A 21,148-nucleotide genomic window follows, 5' to 3' on the forward strand; every position below is an offset into this window, starting at 1 on the left:
TGGGGAAGGAACAGTCTCTTAAATAAAAGGTGTTGGGGAAAAATGGATAAACACATGCAGAAGAATGGACTGAATCCTATCTTACACCATATATAAAAATCAACTTAATCAAAAATTAATGATGTACTATATGTTGGCTAACTGAACATAGCAATTTTTTAAAAAAGAAAATTTAAGTATAGCTGTAGCTAATAAATAACAGAACTAGGATTCAAACCCAAGCAATCTGACTTAAAAATATGTTGTACGTATTTTAAATTGATCCTAACAAAATAAAAATATTAAGGATTTTAAAAATATTTTAAAAAATAAAATGGATTAGATTTAAACATAAAATGTGAAACCATAAAACTCTGAGAAGAAAACATACGGAGTAAACTCCTTATTGTTGCTCTTGGCAATGATTTTTTTGGAAGGCGAAGGCAACAAAAGCTAAAATAAATAAGTGGCACTGCACCAAACTAAAAAATTTCCACACAGCAAAGGAAACCATCAACAAAATGAAAGGGCAAGCTCCATAATGGGAAAAATTTTGAAAATCATATATCTAATAAAGGGTAAATATCCAAAATATGTTTTAAAACCTCATACAATTCAATAGCAAAAAAAAAATCTGATTAAAAAATGAGCATAAGGACTGAATAGATATTATTCCAAAGAAGACATACAAATGGTAGGTAAAAAGGTGTTTGACATCACTAATCGTCAGGGAAATGTAAATCAAACCCATAATGAAATATCACCTCACATCTGTTAGAATGTCTGTCCTTAAAAAGATAAGAGATAATAAGTGCTGGTGAGGATGTGCAGAAAAGAGAACCCCGTGCACTGTTGGTAGGAATATAAATTGGTGTAGCCACTGTGAAAACAGTATGGAAATTTCTCAAAAAATTAAAAATAGAGCTACAAATGATCCATCAATTTCACTACTGGGTATATAATCAAAGGAAACAATATCACTATCCTAAAGAGATATCCATGGTCACCACGCAACATTATTTATAATCCCGAGATATGGAAACAACCCGTGTCCATTGTCAGATGAATGAATGAATGAATAAATATATTATATGTTATATAAACATTTATATAACATACATAAATATTATTCAGCCATAATAAAGAAGGAAATCTTGCCATTTGCAACAACATGGATGGAACTTGATGGCATTATGCTGTCAAGAAAAGAAAGATAAATAATGTATGATCTCACCTATATATGAAATCTAAAACAAAAATAACTCATAGTTAACAGAGAACAGATTAGTGGTTGCCATAGGTGGGAGGTGGGAGGTGGGGGTGGGATAAGTGGATGAATGTGGTCAAATGTTATAAACTTCTAGTTATAAGATAAGTAAGCTCTGGGGATAGAATGTACAGTATGGTGATAATAAAGAAATAAAATAATATTTCACTGATGTATAATTAGAAGAGCCTTAAAAACAAAAAAGATAAATGGGAAAACATAATTATTTTTTGAAACTTTCTCTATGATGATCAAATAATCCAAAGTCAAATAAGGAAATTGAGAAATTGAATATAATTAATATTATAGCTCCTAGGCAGAAAATATATACACTTTTTAAATATTCATAAGGCATATATAAATATTGATCATATCTTGAGTCTCAAAAAAAATTCCCAAATGGAAAAGAATAAATCATACCTCTTCTCTTTATCTCATTTCAGTTCATTTCAGTGAACTAAAAATTAACTTTAATGATAAAAGAATTACTTAAGAAATACATTAAAACACAAGAGAATCAAAAATAATAACTAACTCTTGAGTCAAGGAGGGTATCAACTTCTCAATTTAGAATATACTAAAAGCAGAGGACACAGACAAATATATACTCTAGAGAAATTATATCCACAAAGTAGGAAAAATAATAAGCAAACAAAATATTCTACTCATAGGAATGGGGTAACCCCCTGGCAAATATATACCTTTTCCCAGTTATTCAGTCAAATACCTAGTTAGATGCTGCTATGATTTTGAAAATGTAATTAAGGTCTCAGACCAGTTGACCTTAATAGAGGAAAATATTCTAGTGTGTCTGGCTTAATCACATGATCTCTTTAAATCTGATCTAGAGGACCGAGACAATAGGTAAAGATCCAAAGCATGGGGAAGGATTTAACACACTGATGCAGATCTGAAGACACAAGGCCGCATGGGCAATCCCTAGAAGCTGAGTGCACCCACTGAGTGACAGCCAAAAAGGACACAGGGACCAGTCCTATAACAGCAAAGAACTGAATTGTGCAGATGGCAAGAATGAGCTTAGAAGGAGATTCTTTTTCCTCGATTCTTTTTTCCTCTTTGTCTAGGAGAAGACTCAGCCTGATCTACATCATGATTTTTGTCTCATGAGACCCTGAACAGAGAACACAGCAATATCATACTAAACTTCTGATGTGCAGTGAGCTACTAAATGGGTTTTTTAAGTTGCAAAGTTTGTTGTAATTTATTTTGCAGCAATAAATACTAATATGATGATAGTAAAAGTACAGTGAAATAACTCCTATTAATCAGGAGAAAAGAAGTTGTAAAAATGACAACATAGGAGCACCTGGGTGGCTCAGTCGGTTAGGCATCTGCCTTTGGCTGTCATGATCTGGGGGTCATGATCATGTTGGGCTCTCTGCTCAGCAGGGAGTCTGCTTCTCCCTCTCCCTCTGTGCTCTCTCACTCTTTCTTGCTGTCTCTCAAGTAAATAAATAAAAATCTCTTTTAAAAATGACAACATAATTTAATAAATTAGAGAAGTTAGAAATGAAGACACATCTAAAGCTAGTTATTTGAAAACGATAATGAAACAGATAAAACTCTAAAAGATACTCACAGAAAAGTGTGAGACTAGTAATTCACAACATTAGGTATGAAAAGAGATAGAACCTCAGACACAGAAAAATTCTTTTTCAGATTAATTATGTACATGAAATCATGCTCATAAAATTTAAACAATCAATGACAAAGTACATATTTATTTTAAAGTTAAGAAATTTCTCAGGTTTTTCATGACCCAAACAGTTTCATAGATGAGTTTGTATAAAATTTTAAGAAGACACAATTTATTGGCTTTTCAATCTCTTTCAGGGTACAGAGAAATAAGAAACGACTCAATTCATTTTATGAAGCTAATATGATGCTGCTACCAACTCTTAACAAAGATTAAATAAACAGAGCAAAGCAGAAATGACACAGCAATATGTGGACAAAGTTATTTTATGGATATAAACACAAAATGACAAACAGTAGTATCTCAAATTTAACAGAATATTAAATTCTTAAAGTACCATCATTAAGAGAAGTTTTCTGTGAGAATTCAAGGGCTTTTCATTAATAGAAAATAGATTACCATAATTAATCATATTACATGGGCAAAGGGGAAAAACTCAATGACCTTTATGACAGATTCCAAAAGATCTTTGATCAATTGAACCCAGTTTCTGATAGAAAATAAATGTTCTCTTTTTTTTTTCTTTGACAAGGTAAAAGGGCAGTCATTTAAGCCAACACTAATTGGAGTTGCACCAGTGAAGTTTTAAGAGATTTCTCTATTTTGAAAATAGTAAGAATGAAAAATGAAGTAATAGAGTAAATGGAATTAAAAGATCTATGATTCAAACAGTAGCAGGAAAGTGATAAAATAATAACTTCGTTTAGTTTGTAATAAGTACAGGATGAATATATAATCTCTAGGGTAGTCATTATAAAACAATTACAGAATGTATAACTAAGGAATTAATATACGGACAAAATTCTGATGTCTTACTAAGTCAAAAGTCAGAAAGAAAGTAGAAAAAAAAAGAAACATTGTAGGGTGAGAGACATAAACACAGCTATATCAATTATTATATTAAGTATAAATAGACCAAATTCATCAAGTAAAAGACCTAGATAGTCAAAGTAAAAAAACAACTATATTGCTTATATAAGAGACACACCTTATGCATAAGAACATAAAGAGTTGAAAGAAAAATGATAGCATGAAAACAATGGACCAACAGAAAGTTGGTGTTGCCATAGTAATATAAACTAAAAGACTTCAAAGTAAGAGATAAGAAGGCCATACTAAAATATGAAAGAGTCAATCCAATAGGAAGATGTCATAAAACCAAATCAATAATCATCTAATATCATAGATTCATATTACAGAAAAGAAGAAATCCACATTTAATATACTTCCCTCTATAACTGACAGAAGTGAGCAAAAAAAAATCAGAAGTTATGAATAATTAAATTTTTAAACATCACCTAATTGATATGTAGAGAATACTTCACCCAAGAACAAAAGAATATATATTCTTAAGTACCCATGTATAAAATTTATCCCTAAGCTAGGCCAAAAAAAAAAAAAAAGCCTCAACAAAATCCAAAAATGTTTGCAAAATCCAAAAACTGAAATTATTCAGTTATATTCTTTGATGAAAGTGAAATTAATCTAGAAATCAATAATAAAAGTAAAATTAGAAAAACCCAACTGCATGCTATCAAGTAATGCATTTCTAAATAGTCCAATGTACAAACAGAAAATAAAAGCAGAAATTAGACAATATTTTGAAGTGAATAATAATGAATACATAACAGGACAAAATGTACATAGTACAGTACTTCCATTTCAGCCAAGCTGATGTAACAGCACCGAATTTACCATCTCTTCTTCAATAACTAGGAAATGGGGAGAAAATATAAAGCAAATATTGTCAAACATTGGATAACAGGTAGTGAAGGAACATGATCCATGAGAGAAGGATAACAAACTCAACTGACTGCATCACCCAGGCTCCCCAGTAATATACTTTTTTTTTTTTAAGATTTTATTTATTCATTTGAGAGAGAGCACAAGCAGGGGGCAAGGGACAAGCGACTCCCTGCTGGGCAGGGAGCCGGTACCTGGCTCTATCCCAGGACTCCAGGATTATGACCTGAGCCAAAAGCAGACTTCTAACCAATGAGCCACCCAGGTGCCCCGATTTACTTTTTTTTAACAAAAATTGTGGTACCTGAAGTACTTGGGAGTGGGGGGAATCAACAAAAACTTGGTTCTTCACCACAGACGGTTTGAAATGCACTCTCCTGGAAAGGGTATGTTTTCTCTTGACCAAGCTTTCTTAGTATTGTTTTATACCTAAAAAGTATTTCACTACTGTATATATACTGTGTATGATTCATATTTCCAGTTGAGACAGGGTGAACTTCCAAATTAATCAGATTAAATAAATGTAAATATCAATAAAGATATCAGTATAAAGTCATTTAAGCCAAAACTGTTTTTTAATACAAATTCTACACAGAGTATGTTTTCAAAAGAATCTTTCCCACTAGACCAATGAAATCAATTGACTGTTTTGAAATATGGACAATTTTTTTGATTTCATTTTCCACGTGTTAAATTCAATCATTCTTCTACCTTTGTTAGTAGATATAAATGACATATATGGAGAAAATAGACACATAATACTCTAAAAATACTGAAAGCATTTGAGTACCTGGTTCACATGCTTCAAACTAGTGGGTGACACTGCATTTGACTTTCCTATTCCCCTAAGTTAATTCAGCTGATAATTCTCTTTGTCCTAGCTGATCTGAGATATGTCTCTGACCCATACAAAGAGCCTTGAGAAATACAATAGACATGTTTTTCCCCGTAGTTGTTCAGACACACAGAGAACATATTTTTTCCTGTTCATATATTCACGTATTCAGATAAAGTCTTTGGTTCTTCTATCTCCACTGCATAAAGTGTTGAAAGGAAATTATGACATAAGTCTGGAATTCATTAATACAATCAAGTTATATTCCATTTACATCCCCACAAATACCAAAAAAAAAAAAATCATAAGTATGGAACCAGGTTTTGTCTAGTTTTTCCAAGTGGTCTTAGTAATGTTTTATGTCTAAATTTCAAAGAGTATTCTTGGAATTCTTCTGTTCATGTGCATGTTTATAAATGTTTATAGACTGAAGGGATGCATGGTTAATATCTGTTCTGAAAACTTTCATTTTTAGTAAGCTGATAGTTCCTGATCTGTTCCTCAGGTAAAGTATAGGTCCTTCATTGTTCTCAGTGATCAGAATCAGGCAGCTCTGAGAGCCTGACAAAAATGCATTTGTTTTTATTTTACATTGTATGAATTCATTGGTTGTTGCCAAAGTATAGATAATTCTTCATTCCTTCTCTCACTATTTTGCTTGAACTGTATTGGAATAAAGCATATTTTTTCCCCAAGAGAGATCATAATATTAATATGCAAACAAACCATTTCAAAATACCGTGATGATTTCCTTAAAGCATAATGGCTTTAGAGTCTGGTTCAGGAGCCAGACTCCCTAAGGTTGAATCCTACTCTGCCTTATTGGGTGACATTGGGCTAGAAATATTACTATTACTACTACTACTACTACTACTACTACTATTACTACTGCTAATACTACTATTCCTAATAATATTTACCATCACAAAATATTGTGAGTTTATATAAGACAATATATGTAAACGTCTTAGTGCCTGGTACACAGTAAGCTCTCAATAAATGTTAACTTTTCACACCAAATGGGATAAAGAAAGGAATGATCACATCTACTCAACTTATGTACATTGTGGGAAATGGGCAGTTGGAAAGGCTTCAGGGAATCAGAGACCCTTGATTTATTTCTTTTTTTCATTCAAGAACTACAAACTGAGAGAATAATCTATGCCACATGTTCTTCTAAGCACCAGGGATAAAGCAGCAGATAGATTAATAAAGTTGTTATGCTCTGAGCATATATTATAGTCCAAGAGATGGACAATAAAAAGTAAAAAAAAAAACTAAAAAAATATAATTTCACTAAGTAGAAAGTGTTATGAAGAGAATAAACAGGCTAAAGGACTAGGCGGTGATGAGGTTGTCAACTATTTTAGACAGAATCATAAGGGAGATCTCTCTGGGGAGATGATATTGAGCAGGAACTTAAATGATATGATTAAAGTTTGTCAAGTTCTAGTGAGAGATTTTTCCAGACAGAAGAATAGAACTTGGCAGGTTTGAGAAATAGCACAGAGCAGATTTGGAGGGATAGTGAGGGGCCAGATGACAGTGTACTGGGTGCTGGGAAAGACTGGATTTCATTTTGTGTTAGGAGAAGTTCCCGAGGTGGGGGGGTGTTTAAATAGTTGTGTGATATCATGAAAAGATCCATTTGGCTCCTATGTGGAAAAGATCTCAAGAGAGAGAGAGCAAAAGCAGAGAAAGCGTTTAGGTGGGGTATTCCAGTAGTCTAGAACAGAGGAGATGATGGTTTGCATTTAAATACAAAGATAGGGAGAATTTGCTCATAACATGGATGCTCAAGGTGAGGAATGGAAAAGTCTTCCAGAATGGAAACAGGAAGTACAAATGCATGGCTACTAGAAATAACACGATTATTTTGGAAAATTATAAGTTAAAATCTCACACACTTTAACTAATTCTCTTCTATGTATCTTACAATATAGTCTCCACAGGAAAATGTGATTTGTTGCTGTCTTTAATGTATGAAAATATTGCAAGAATTTTTCTTACAGCTCTCTAGGTCTAGACTTAACACCATATTCAGTTTCTTAATGGAAACATTAATCAGTTGTGAGACTGGTGAGGATTTTTACAATAATGCTTAATTAGAAGGAACAAAATTGGAAGGAATCTTCACATGCTTTGGGGAGGACAGTTTAGCCCCAGGAAGGTTCTCCTTCTTTGCGTTGCAAAATATTTATGTAAATAAGTCATCCTTCCAAAAAGCTGGCCCAATAATTTATTTTAGGAATGGGAATATAGAAAATAAAAGTAGCCAGGAATAAGGTCTTGTTATCAAAAGAAATGCCTGATTATAGCACAAAAGTGCATTTATTTGTAGGACTCTTTGTTGTACTTAAAAGATCAGTGTTTTAATTTTTTTTATTTTTCCAGGATTTTGAAGTTTTACTTTAAAATAAAGCAAACAATTTTTCAATGTAGGAAAAATCAGCAATAAAGACATATGCATTTCACACCATTCTTCAAGGATATAAATTTAACACCTCCGACTGGTATGAAATGTAGAAATATTTTCCCAATGTGAAGAAAATATTAAATATGTTTTAAAATATGTTTTAAAATATGTCACAATATGTGACCTTCTGGTTATCAGCAGGATTCAATTTGGCAAGGTCTATGTTCACAAACATGTTACCTGCACTCATTAAATAATTTATATTCTTACATTACATTTCCAAAAACAAAAACTCCCAAAAATAAGAGTAACTCACTGAATATATATTACTATTTTTCCCATTTGAAATACTTCAGTAAAACATTTTTAAGAAAACTGTTTTTGTGATGTCTTTTTTGAAGATAACATTTAGAAACTATGTTTTTTAAAAGTAAAAACACCTGGTCTTTCATAAGCAACTTTTATTTGTTTAAAAAGAAACAGCTTTTAATATTTTGTTTTAAAAATTACATTTCTCGTGTTGATTAGAAACTACATTTATACAGATTAATCTTGAGCAAAAAGTAAACCACTTGCACGTATTCTGAGGGCTGATTTTCATTACTAGACCCAGATGGAATAATTTAAATATTGACATAATAAAACAGGGTTTAAAAATAACTCCGCATGATTCACAAAAGGTGAAGTTTTTCAACTTACTAAGTCAATTACAAAAAAGCCAGAACTTCATTACTTTTATTGTCCTTTGCTTTTATGATAGAGGAAAATTGATTAATACAAAACAAGTATAGAAATGGGGCGCCTGGGTGGCTCAGTTGGTTGAGCGACTGCCTTCAGCTCAGGTCATGATCCTGGAGTCCCGGGATCGAGTCCCACATCGGGCTTCCTGCTCAGCAGGGAGTCTGCTTCTCCCTCTGACGCTCTTCCCTCTAGTGCTTTCTATCTCTCATTCTCTCTCTCTCTCAAATAAATAAATAAAATCTTAAAAAAAAAAAAAAACAAGTATAGAAAGGTATTTAATAATTTAAAAAATACCTTTTGGGTTATATCCAAGGGTCATTCAGTACAATCTACTCTATCTTCTAAATTTATACCTATATTTCTCATAATTAAAATTGATTATCAAAGTGATGACCATAAGCATCACAATATTCTGAATTATCAGAAAAGGTTATACAATGTCCTCTATCATTGTGTTTACTGCGGCAGGAAAGAATACTAAGACTTTTGCAAATATATTCTACAACCATGTCTGAAATTTTACAAAGCCTCTAGTTACCCATAATATTTATTTTATTAGAATGGTATATTACCTAAGGATCCTAATTAAGCCGAATTTTATTAAACCCATTCTGCAGAGTACTTGAAAGATGAAATGCACAATCAAAATGATAAAATATCCCTTACCTTTTGTTTTTGACCTTGGAAGAAAAGTAATTCTCATGAAAATCACAGCTAACATGATAGTTTATTATCCTTCCCTCCTTAATCTAAGAGGTTAGCATGAGATTCCACAATTTTCTTCAAATAATGATGACTACAACATTTTGAAAAAAAATCTGTGCCTTCTCACACTTCCCCAAAATACCACGGCCTTCATTTTAAACATTTAAGTGACTTAGCAGGCACACTTGTGCATTGAAGTGTTATCAGCATTGTTCTACAATTTTAATTTATTCAGTCAATATCCATTAAAAAACTTCCACTTGCTTGACACTTTAGTAAACATTCGCAAAGCAAGCTTAAGTAGAAACATATATGAGCTCTTGTCTCATGGAGGAAAACAGATGCCCATCGATGAACAATGCAAAAACAATCACACAACTACAATTCTGACAATGGTGACATTGTCAGAGTTTCAGTGGTAAAAACTCTGTTACAGGAAGATTTGGCCTAGCCTGGAAGTCCAGTAAGACCTCCCTAAAAAATAGTATGTAAGATTTAGCTGAGAGATGAGTAGAGGCAAACTTGACTAAGAGGGAAAGTAAAAGTATTCTTGGTAGAGATAATTGGATATGCAAAATCCTCATGGTAGAAGGGAACATGGGTAATCAAGGAATTGAAAGAAATCCTAGGTGGTGGTTCCAGGGAAGAATCTAAGGAAGATAGGGTGAGAGAAGACCTGGAGAGGTTGATAGATTTCATATTATTTACAATCATAAGTCATTTTATCCCTCTATCCTGAGGTTCTCTAATGAAAGGTCATCCATTTAAGAGAAATGGAAAGCTGTTGAAGGCTTTTAAACAGCAAGTGCAGATTATATGAGCAAATCAACATTTCAAAAATATCTTCCTGCTATAGGGTGGAGAATGAACGACAAGCCTCATGCCAATTCCCTCATTGCCTTCCTAAATTTACAGTTCTCTGGAGGCCTCTCAGCTGTAAGAAGCACCGAGAATTTCAGTAACATCTTTCGTTAAATCTGAGAGATCTACTTCTACTGAAAGGTTGGGGTATTATCGGAAATGCAATGACATCAAGACACTTTCCTCACTGCCTGTAGTTCATGCCCTAGAAGGCTCACTTCTGTCATCTTCTCCATAGTCTGACTTAAGACATCATTTCAAAGCTCAACCTATTTCTACCACAAATTTCTTCTTGCATCCTTGCCGTCTACTGTAATTCAAATGTCCATATCCTCCTACTTTCTTCATGAATATCCTTTATTCTCTCCTATTTATAAGAATTTAGATCCATATAATCATGTGGCTTTCATTCCTAATTGTGCCTTTTACCATACCTAGGATGCTGGTACATTTAACAGAATTTATTTTATTTGCTTTATGCTTATGTCTATGCTACACTGTTGGTCTCAGACCATAAGCTCCTAGAGGGAAGGGAACATGAAACATGGAGAATTTTTGTGGTGTAAAATTAAAAGCTTGGAAAATGATTTTTTAAGATGATAAGCTATTTGAATATGGGTAATGTCATGTATGTTATTGCCTATATATTTTTAGAAGGATAAAATTGTCACCATTTATTATATATCTCAACTTTACAGTTTTCTTCTTGATAATATCTGTGTGTTTTTACTATTTTTTTTCTATAGCAGAAATTTATTGTTTCAGATTTTCATGGTTTTTTCTACAACAACAATGGAATCCTCAATGGTGTAATCCTTCTAGACTTTCGTAAGGTTCTCTCTATTGGAGTTCTCTTCTATAGCACTGATAATCCTTTCCACAGAATACCATGTGTATTGAGCCTGAAAGGTCCTTAAGATCCTCTTATCTAGAGACTGAATTACAGACATTGTGTTTGGGGGCAAATAGACCACTTCAACATCATTAGTGTTAAACTAATGGGGTTCTGGGTGGCCAGGGGCATTGTCTAATATAAAACAAAATTTTTTTTAAATGAAAAAGATTTTAAAAATTTAAAAGGCAGTGCTTAGGATGCCTGGGAGGTTCAATGGCTTGAGCGTCCAACTCTTGGTTCTGGCTCAGATCATGATCTCAAGGTCATGGGATTGAGCTCCCTGTTGGGCTCCATGCTCAGTGGGGCGTCTGCTTGAGATTCTCTCTCTCTCCCTCTGCCCCTCCCCCTGCTCATGCTCTCTCTTGTTCAAATTAATTAATTAATTAATTAGAAAAAAGGTAGTCCCCTACTGGCAAGGTGCTTCTGCATTTCAGGAACAAAGCATCAATGGAACCAATCCAGAAAAAAGGTTCTCAATGTTCAGGCCACTATTTTCTTCTTAATTGATCATGTTTGTCCAGGTCCAGATAAAAGATGAACTTCTTCTCTTTTATCTCATTTGTGATCGACAACTTTACAGCCTATAGTTTAATTATGCTGCAGTAACAAACAACCTCCAAATTTTGGTTCTTGTTCATATTTAATGTAGCTGGGTCAGAGGTCTTTGGTCCAAATAACCAGGCTAATGAATGTTCTAACAATTTTTGACAGTCCCATATCATCTCCAGTCTTAAAGGTTTGCTATGGCAAAAATTTCACTGATTAACATTAATAGTGTCTATCATTTAGTTTGTTCTGATGACATCATTTATCTAGTAGCTAGGATACAATAATTACCTTTTTACTCTATTTAAAAAATTATTTGGCAACAGGAAGAAGTATGTTCTATTTTTTAAAGATAGCAATTCCTTCTCTATATAACCTCTATATTCTATAATTCTATAATTTTTGTCCTTTTGTTAATTAAAATTGTTAGTGCTTTCACTTCAATCCTTATAGGGAAAGCTTTTAAATTAGTTACCTTTTGTAAGTAATAATATTAATATTCTTACATTACAGTTGAGAACACATATGTTTTGAAAGACGAATCAATTCTACCAAGAGCTTACAGCTTAGGCTTGAACCCAAGCCTATTAAATGTTTAATTGGTAAATAATATAGGTTCTTTAGTTTAAATTTTAATCTATCTTCTAAAGTTCAGATCAAGTTTCCTCTCTTTTATAAGGTTTCCAAAATCTTTAATCCCAATGATCAATCTTTTCCTTCAGTTTTTCAAATGTTTGTCTATGTACGCATTTTATGTATGCCAGCAGATTTGCACTAAGTTTTATTAAACTGAACTCAACCCAATAGTAGGGTGAATATGTTAATTAAATTAATTATAAATTAAGTTCATGTCTCTATTTCAAGCCTACATCTCTTTGCTGCCTTATTGTACAAAGGCTGTCATTCTTGTTTTCAGTAAGGATTCAATTCTCTCTAGGATTACTTGCTCCAAGACCACCAGCCAAAGACTTCTATATGCGACCCCCCTGTGTGCACAGGCACAATCATTAGGATATAGACATTAACCACAATATACTCTGTACCCTAACCCCATCTGAGTTCCAAGTGAGGTCTCAACATGAACACTGGGAAAATGGAACTGCAACACTGACTTGAGCTGCTAGTGCTTCTCTTCCAAGGATACTCACCCCAACTCCATTTTGGCCCACAGCCACCCATGCACCTGTTGTCACCAGGATTTGTCCACAGCTGGATTCATAAATTTAAATATCTCACTCTCTGAGCACAACCTCCTACCCATCCAGATCTCTTGCAGTTACTCTCCCTGCCCATGCTTGTCCATCTAAGTGACTGAAATGTCCAGATCCCAACCCCTCTCCTTTCCCCTATCAGTACTTTCCTATTTTCACTTTCTTCCCATCTGCCTTGGGAAGAAACCATCTCCCATGGTCCACTGTTTCCACCTGTATTAATTACATGTATATGTCATAGGAAATGTTAACTCAACAGGTTCACAACTGAAATCATCTTTACTACCAAGACTCACTCCTCTTCCTACATTCTGGCATCACTATTCATTCTGTTGTCCTGGCCAGAAACTAAGTGCCATCCCTAAATATTCCCTCTCCCTCACTTCACACAGGGGAGTTTTACCCAGTTGATTCAATCTCCTAAATATCTTTCAAATCCATCTCTTCCTTCCTCCTGCTACTACCCCAGCTGAGCCCTGGATCATAACCTATGTGGATTGTGGCAACAGATTTTTAAGTGGTTTCCCTATTTTCAGTCTTGTCTTGCTTCAGGCAATTCTCCAGACTGCAGCAAGATTGACCTTTCAAAAATACAAATCTGATGATGTTAATTCCTATGCAAAACCCTACATGACTTCCCATTGCCCTTCCAATAAATTTGAAATTCTTTAACCTGGCTTGTGAGCCCTTTCAAGAGTTTGCAAAGCTTACTTCACAGGCTTGTGTTCTAATCCATATCACCCACTTAATTTCCAGGCTTTAGTCTTATTGGACTTTCAGACTCTGCAAATTGCCACAATTTAAAAAAAAAAAAAAAATCCAGGGCCATACCATCTTCAGTTGTTTCTTGAGATGAAAACATTTCCTTTTTCCTGTCCTTTCCACCTTCAGGTCCCTAATTATTTCTCCTTCTTAAGATCCTAGCATAGTTTTGTTTCCTCTTTTGTAGGCCCTTAAGTCTGATTTAGAGGTCCCTCTCATATGTTTTAATGAACACTTAATCTCCCCAAGGACTTCACATGGAATTATATTTGCTGGTTTTCCTCATCACCCCCTACACAACTCACCCTGGAAATGGTCCCAGCTGACTTGCCATGCATCTATTCCAATAAATTTTCCATTAAACCATCTTCATCTATTTTTGTATTTCTAGATGAAATTCCTTGTGCTACCTCCAAACCCATTTTCTGAAATAATGTTTAAAAAGTGCTTTAAATATTTTAGATCCCATAGGAAATATATAAATTTGGAAAGTATATATAAAGCTCATCTTTGAAGTATACTTCCTCTGCAAAAATACTTGAATGACAGGATCATAAAATAAGGTAGAGGTCTCTCTTTCTCTAATTAAGGGTATCCAATTATGTTGTAAAATTGCAAGTGCTGTTAAGATACAAAATACTCATTTTGATAAGAAGGGGTTAATAGGATATTTTTAGACTAAGTTATAAAGTCACTTAGAAGGACAATATTTTAAGTTTCTGTTTTATTGTCAGTGACATCCATTTCAATTTTGCTTAGCTTACAAATTGAAACAAAAAGAAAAGTTTTTTGTTTTTTTTTTCCTAATTGCTCACACTGCAGTTTGGAATACGAAAAATAAAGCTGTGTTCTCTCTGGTTCAATATCACCTCAAGTAATAAAGTTTCTGCAATTAGCACTTTACTGACAGTTTGGTTGATGATGCATGAGGCAGAATGGAAGCCAACTCACTCTTCCATAGCTGTAATATCGTAGCATAGCTAAGTGTAAATTTTGAAAGAAAAGCCAGCAGATATGTCTTGAAGACACCCAGGGAGTTAATATGCTGAATAAGAAGGTGACATTTTTTATGTAGTTAACTTTTCTAAGTACATCCAAACCACAACTGCAACTCATGGTTATCAGCGTTTTATTCTTAGCAAATGGAGCTTGAATCTTTTGGGTTCTTATAACTTGGTAAATCTTTACAATATACACTTTATGACTTGTAATTTGTATATGATCTATGATTGTTTCCAATTAACCTGGATCAATTTAACTAAAATTAAAATATTTCCCAAAGTCTGTACCACCTCTATGAAACTGGGCCCTTGCTAAACAAATTTGTGTCCTTTTCCACCCTTTCACGGAGACAAAAATAAATAAATAATAATAATCTATCTTTACAAAACCATTGCAGCAGAATATATGCTTAAATGTAAACTAGAAAGCTTTGTGAAAAGTAATTGAAAATTGACTATTTTTACTTGTCCTCCTGACCTAATCTTAAATCTACATACATTATCATAAGAACTATATGTAGAATTCACTCCAAAACATATGGCATCGTCCCTTAACCTTTCTCCAACGTATTCTTACTCTAGATTAAAACTGTCCTTTGTTTATCTGTCCTAGCACTTTATAATAACAATTACCTTACTGATAGTACAGGTGGTTCTAGAAGTACAATTGACTTTCAACCTGTCCTCCCTTTCTTAACTAGGTAACATTTGCAAAACTAGCTTTCACACTATAAAGCGGACTTTCATGCAAAGTGGAGCCATGATGAATTTGAAATATCACATGGAGGCACTGCCTGCCAGTTAATGGCTCAGTTGGCTCCTTTAAAGATTCATTTATGTTGAAATAAGAAGCTTCACTGTTGCATAGTAATCCAGAGAGTATATTCTTCCCCTAAAAAGTAGAATTATATTCCTACCCATAAAAAAATTCTCCAAAATTAAGAAGATTTTTGTGGTACAAGGTGGACATATTATGCTAAAGAACTTGGTGCAGTGCACAGCATACCAGTCACAAGAAAGCCACTTTAAGTTGGTTTGGCAAGCTTTAGCACTTTGCTGTTCTAAGGTTCTTCAAACACAAGGGCCAATATGTTTCCTCCTTTTTAGCCAGAGAAATAAGTCAGGCTTAAAAAGCTGTGCAAAGTATTTGAAAATTGACTATTTTTACTCATTCTTTGCTGATTAATTTTAATTTACATTCATTATCATAAGAAGTCTGTTTTATAATTCACTTCAAGATATTTACTCCAATAATTTAGCTCACTTCTCTGTCTTTGTCTAGTTATCATCACTACCTATTCAAGAAGGACTGTTAAATCACTTACCAATGCTATGTCCTACTGGCCAACACATATATCATTTAAAACGCTTACATTTGAAACTTCAATTTCTGTAAAATAAGACTGTGCACTGCTTTATCAATTTTTGAAAGTTCAAATTACAAATAAAATTGTTTGACTTAGAAGAAGCTTTTCTTTTTTTCCCCCCTGATCTCTACTAAATTTTTCATAAGGATATCTCAGAAGGAATTATAAATAGAAGTTTAATTTTGATAACATTTTCCAAGACTTAGGTTTGGAGATTTTTTTTTTTTACATTATATATTTATATAGGTATAGCATGCTTTAATATAAGACAATTTTTTGAAAAAACAATAACTGAAAGTGAGGGAATTTCTCTATATCCATACACAACACTGAATACTGAAGCAAAGATTTGGTGAATAACAAGTTTTCTACCTATTATATTTAAGCTATGAAAGTATTCTTACAATACTCTTATTTTCTAAGTCAATTAAAAATAGCTCTATAGTAGTGTTGCTTATCATCTGGGTCACTCAACTTACAGGTATTTTTTGCATTACTCAATTACATTATGGAGGCTGGGTTCTGTACAGATCATTCTAATGGTTATATATAAAGCACTTGAAGTCTATTATTTTATAATAGGCAATACCTCGATGAATAATGAATAGGACTCATCTTTCTTATGTGACTTTAAAGGTCATACCACACCACCTGCATATTTTTATCCTCTATGAATATTTCCATTTAAGAGTTTATTTAAAAGAATTTTTAAATCTTCTCATTATGTCGTAACAGCATGGTATCATACTCTACTTTTTGACTTCTCCATTTGATATGGAATAAAATTGCATCATATGGCCAAAGCACATTCACTTGAAGTCTTCAATTTAGAAACTTTCCAGAGTCAAACTGAGTCAATCTATGCTTTAAAAGTCCCTCACAAAAAGAATCTTACATAAATTACTGTGTGTTTAAAGGTTTCTGATTTTAATCTAATAACCAAAATATCAAAACTACATTTTAATTCAGGCATTGCGTATCACTAACAGGTGTTCTCATCAGATTTAGGAACCTGCAGCAAGATTTATCGGTGTCAAAATGCTAAGATCCTAAATTTAGTGCAAGAATCCCTTTCAAATGGCATTTATATTTTGATATCTTAACCTACTTTGAATCCCCTGAGCATCTTGTCTATTTTTATTAGTAGATTTGGCTGATTTTTTTTAACTTTTCAAAGGCTCTTTAAATTATCTTAAAGTCATATATTTACCAGGAGAAAGCAGGTGTCTTTTTAGAGTGTAGATGCTTAAGTCACTCATAAAATTAACTTCCTCAGGTTGGAAGAAGTTTTTTAAACTCTAATTTGAAAACCCTAATCTGGCATTCTGAAAACACTGTATCAGCATTCAGATATAATAAAAATGGAAACATAACAGCATAATAAATTTAATTTGCTCTAGTATAGCACAAGTATAGGGCATTTTTGCATAACAAACTACAGAGTTTTTAGAGTCAAACACAGAGCAACGGTGTCTCTGTTTAGGGGTACCTATTGCCACATATGCCTTGATGATGCTATCTTGCTCATCAATTCGGTTTCATTTCCTGCTAACACCTGTATATTCTGGCCTATGCTCTAGACAGACAGAGGTACTTAACATTCAATGGATGAACTCAATAAATGTTTTTATTTATTTATTTTAAATAAACAGCTTATAAAATAAACAAATAAATTTAAAATTGAGATTGTCCCAGGAACTGGAATGTATTTTTTTTCCCGTACCCATAGCATTGGAGGTTTTCTTACTTTTATGTAATTAGAATGCAATATCATATATTGAACAATAAAATTATATGGTACATAATTTAATCTTTGGTGATTCAAAAGGCACTCTAAGCTATTACAGTTTCTCCGAGTCAACACTGGGTACTTTATAATTTTTTATTGCACTGGTAAAACATGGAGATATTGATTAATGGAGATTTCCAGGAGATACAATGTTTTATAAACTGCTTTTGCTATATCTTTTCTTAACATAGAAATAGTCAGAACACAGATAAACTCCAGGCATCTCATTTTAATATTTCCAAAAATAAACTGAGCACTTTGCCCTTAAATCTCCTCCTTCTCCTTCATTTTGACCCCAGTTTGTATCTCCAAGTACCTAGTCTCCAAACCTCAAAATATCAGGGTCATCCTTATCTGCTTTTCTTTTCTCATTCTCTGAACCCAAATGGTTACCAAAACCTCTACCTGCTACCATTTAAAAGTTACTTGCTCTATCTTTTTGATTGGATTGCCCACTGTCTCTCATCTAAGTTTACTTCAACTAGAAATAATAAAAGTTGAAAGTATTGCATGTGTAATACTTGCAGACTTTAGGCTAAATCCTGAACATTCATTATTTATTTAAATCTTTAAAGTAACTACAATTTTTATTCTCACTTCAGACAGAAGTCTATCAAGGGTTAGATAAGTGTGGTAATTTGCCCAATTTCAGAGAGCTGGGTATTGATAGTCAGAATGGGAAGCTGCTCTTAACTTTTATACTCTACTGCAATAACCATCAAACTGTGACCTTCTCATTCAGAGTAAAATCCTGATTTTCAGCAGGGTACCTAAACTCTTGCATGAAAATTCTCCTTTCCCATCTCAACTCCCATTCTCCACTCCATGTATCTGATACACCTGTAGTAGAAACTTTTATCCAAATCCAGAAAATATCGCCAACTTACAGTGCTGTATTATTGCACAGGCTCTTCTTTCCACTTCCTTTTGCCCAAATTCTACTCATTTCTCAACACTCAGCTGAAATGTGAACTCCAGCACTGTAACCTCCAGACTTTAGAAGGCATAATTTAAGTGCTCACCAGAGAGGAGCATACAGCATAGCGACTTGCAAGCCAGACTTTCTGTGCTTGAAACCTCACTATAGTACCAACCAGTATTTTGAACTTGGGAAAAAAAAAAATATATATATATATATATGCACACACACACTAATATGTATATATTAGTTTCCTCACATGTAAATAAGGCCTAGTATAACACCAACTTCACAGGGTTGTCATTAACATTCAATCAATTAATATATCTAAAAAACATAGAATAGTACCTGACGCACTGTAAGCAATGTCTAAAGATTTGCTGCTACTATTTATTCATTTCCACACCTCATTCCCAAAGTAGCTGGAAGGATATACAAAATTTACATGTGGTATAATAAGAAAAAAAACCATGAATTATGAGTTCAATAAAAAATAAAAATTATAAACACACGGGAAAAGAAAGTGTAAAATAATATTTATATGTTCTTTAAGTCTTCTCAAGTACTTATAAAATTAAGAAACTACGAAAGAAAAGATTAATGGAATCAACTATATATAAATTTTAACTTTTTTTATACTAAAAATTAAAATGCAAATGACAAACCAGAAGTGTATATTTGCAACATATAATTCTAACACAAATAAAATAATAAGCAAAAATAATCAAACACAAATAATACGAAATATCCAGTAAACATTTAAAATACATATTTAGGGTGCCTGGGTGGCTCAGTCATTAAGCATTTGCCTTCGGCTCATGTCATGATCCCGGAGTCCCGGGATCAAGTCCCGCATCGGGCTCCCTGCTCAGCGGGGAGTCTGTTTCTCCCTCTGCCCCACACTTCACTTGTGCTCTCTCTCTCTCTCAAATAAATAAATAAAATCTTTAAAAATAAAAAATAAAAAAATAAAATACATATTTAAGTGATAATATTGCCCCTTAAATGAGGTACATTTATAAAGATCATTATTAATTTTATTTTAGCAAGAGTTATAAAAGTGGTCAATCTTACTGTGTAAATCAGAGTATTATTGAAGGATATATAGAGTCTACTAAACTTGGAAATGGGTATATATTTTGTGTGTCTTATACACACACACACACTCACCCACCCCCTTCACGCATTTGAATCAGGACGCTGACTGCTGCTACAATCTTGTGTAACTTCCCATTATTCTCCCCCCCATCTCTTATTGTACATCTGTCATGCTGTCTTTCTTGTCATCATTTAAACACACACAATGCTATCTTTTCTCAGGGTCTTTATATTTGCTATTACTTTGTCAGAATTCTGTTCCTCTGGTTATTTGCAAAGCTCACTTCATTTCATTCAGGTACTTTATTCAACTCTCACTTTTTCAAAGATGTCATCCCTAAATACCCTATATAAAATAATACTCCTGTTATTCTTTATCTCCCTCTTCTGGTTCACTTTTGTCTGTGGCTGTTATTAGTAACTGGATATTAATGTTATCCAGTTGTTTATTTGTTCTCTGTTGCCTTTATTTGAATGTAAGTTTCATAAAGTAAAGACTGTGTTTTGGTCAGAGTTGAATCCTTATCACCTCTAGCAATGTATGATACATAGTAGGTGTTCAATGAATATTTGTTAATCAAGTGAGCAAATCCCCAGGCTTTCTTGCTTCCACTGACTGGAAGCAAGAAAGAGCACCAAATACCCATACTCCCTACTAACCCATGCTTATAGACCTGTCACCATCTTGTGCCTTGAATCCACCAGAATTAATTTCTTTTGTCTTTCATCTTTACATAGTTTCCAAGGCATCTCTCACTTCCTAAATCCAAATCCCATAATGCTCTGTACACCCCACAGTCATACCCCTTTTTATACCTTTCCACCTTCAGACAGTCTTCCATTGTGTTCTCTGGAATTCAGTTGATCCTTAGAAAAATTCCTTACACCTACAATCACTTTTCTATTGTTTAATTTGCTCTCTTTATCTAATGAAAACTTGGCTCTCTCCCAAAGGTTCTGGTTTCCCTGCAAATCTGTCAGATGATGGCTCTTTTTACTCCCACAAACTTTCCCTTACTGGAGCTGGTTTCGGGGTAGGTGCCTTCTACTGTTCCTCACTGCCCCTTTCAAAGCAGTCTCTTTGTCCTCTTCCCCCAAATATCCTATTTTTGAATTTCATGTCATCCAGTCCTGTCATCCAGTATCCCTCATTGTTACTTTGCCTTACATTCCTAGACCTATCTACCCTATTTCGTTCTTGAATTTCACCTCCTGGCTCTTTTTCTCTTTTACATACACAAGCCCCATTTTCAATTGCAATTTCAATATTTCAGGTAGGTCACTGGCACCCTAAAT

The sequence above is a fragment of the Callorhinus ursinus genome, unplaced genomic scaffold (genome assembly GCF_003265705.2).
Source record: "Callorhinus ursinus isolate GAN/ISIS: 27379988/994484 unplaced genomic scaffold, GSC_fseal_2.0 scaffold9, whole genome shotgun sequence".
Taxonomy (NCBI): Eukaryota; Metazoa; Chordata; class Mammalia; order Carnivora; family Otariidae; genus Callorhinus; species Callorhinus ursinus.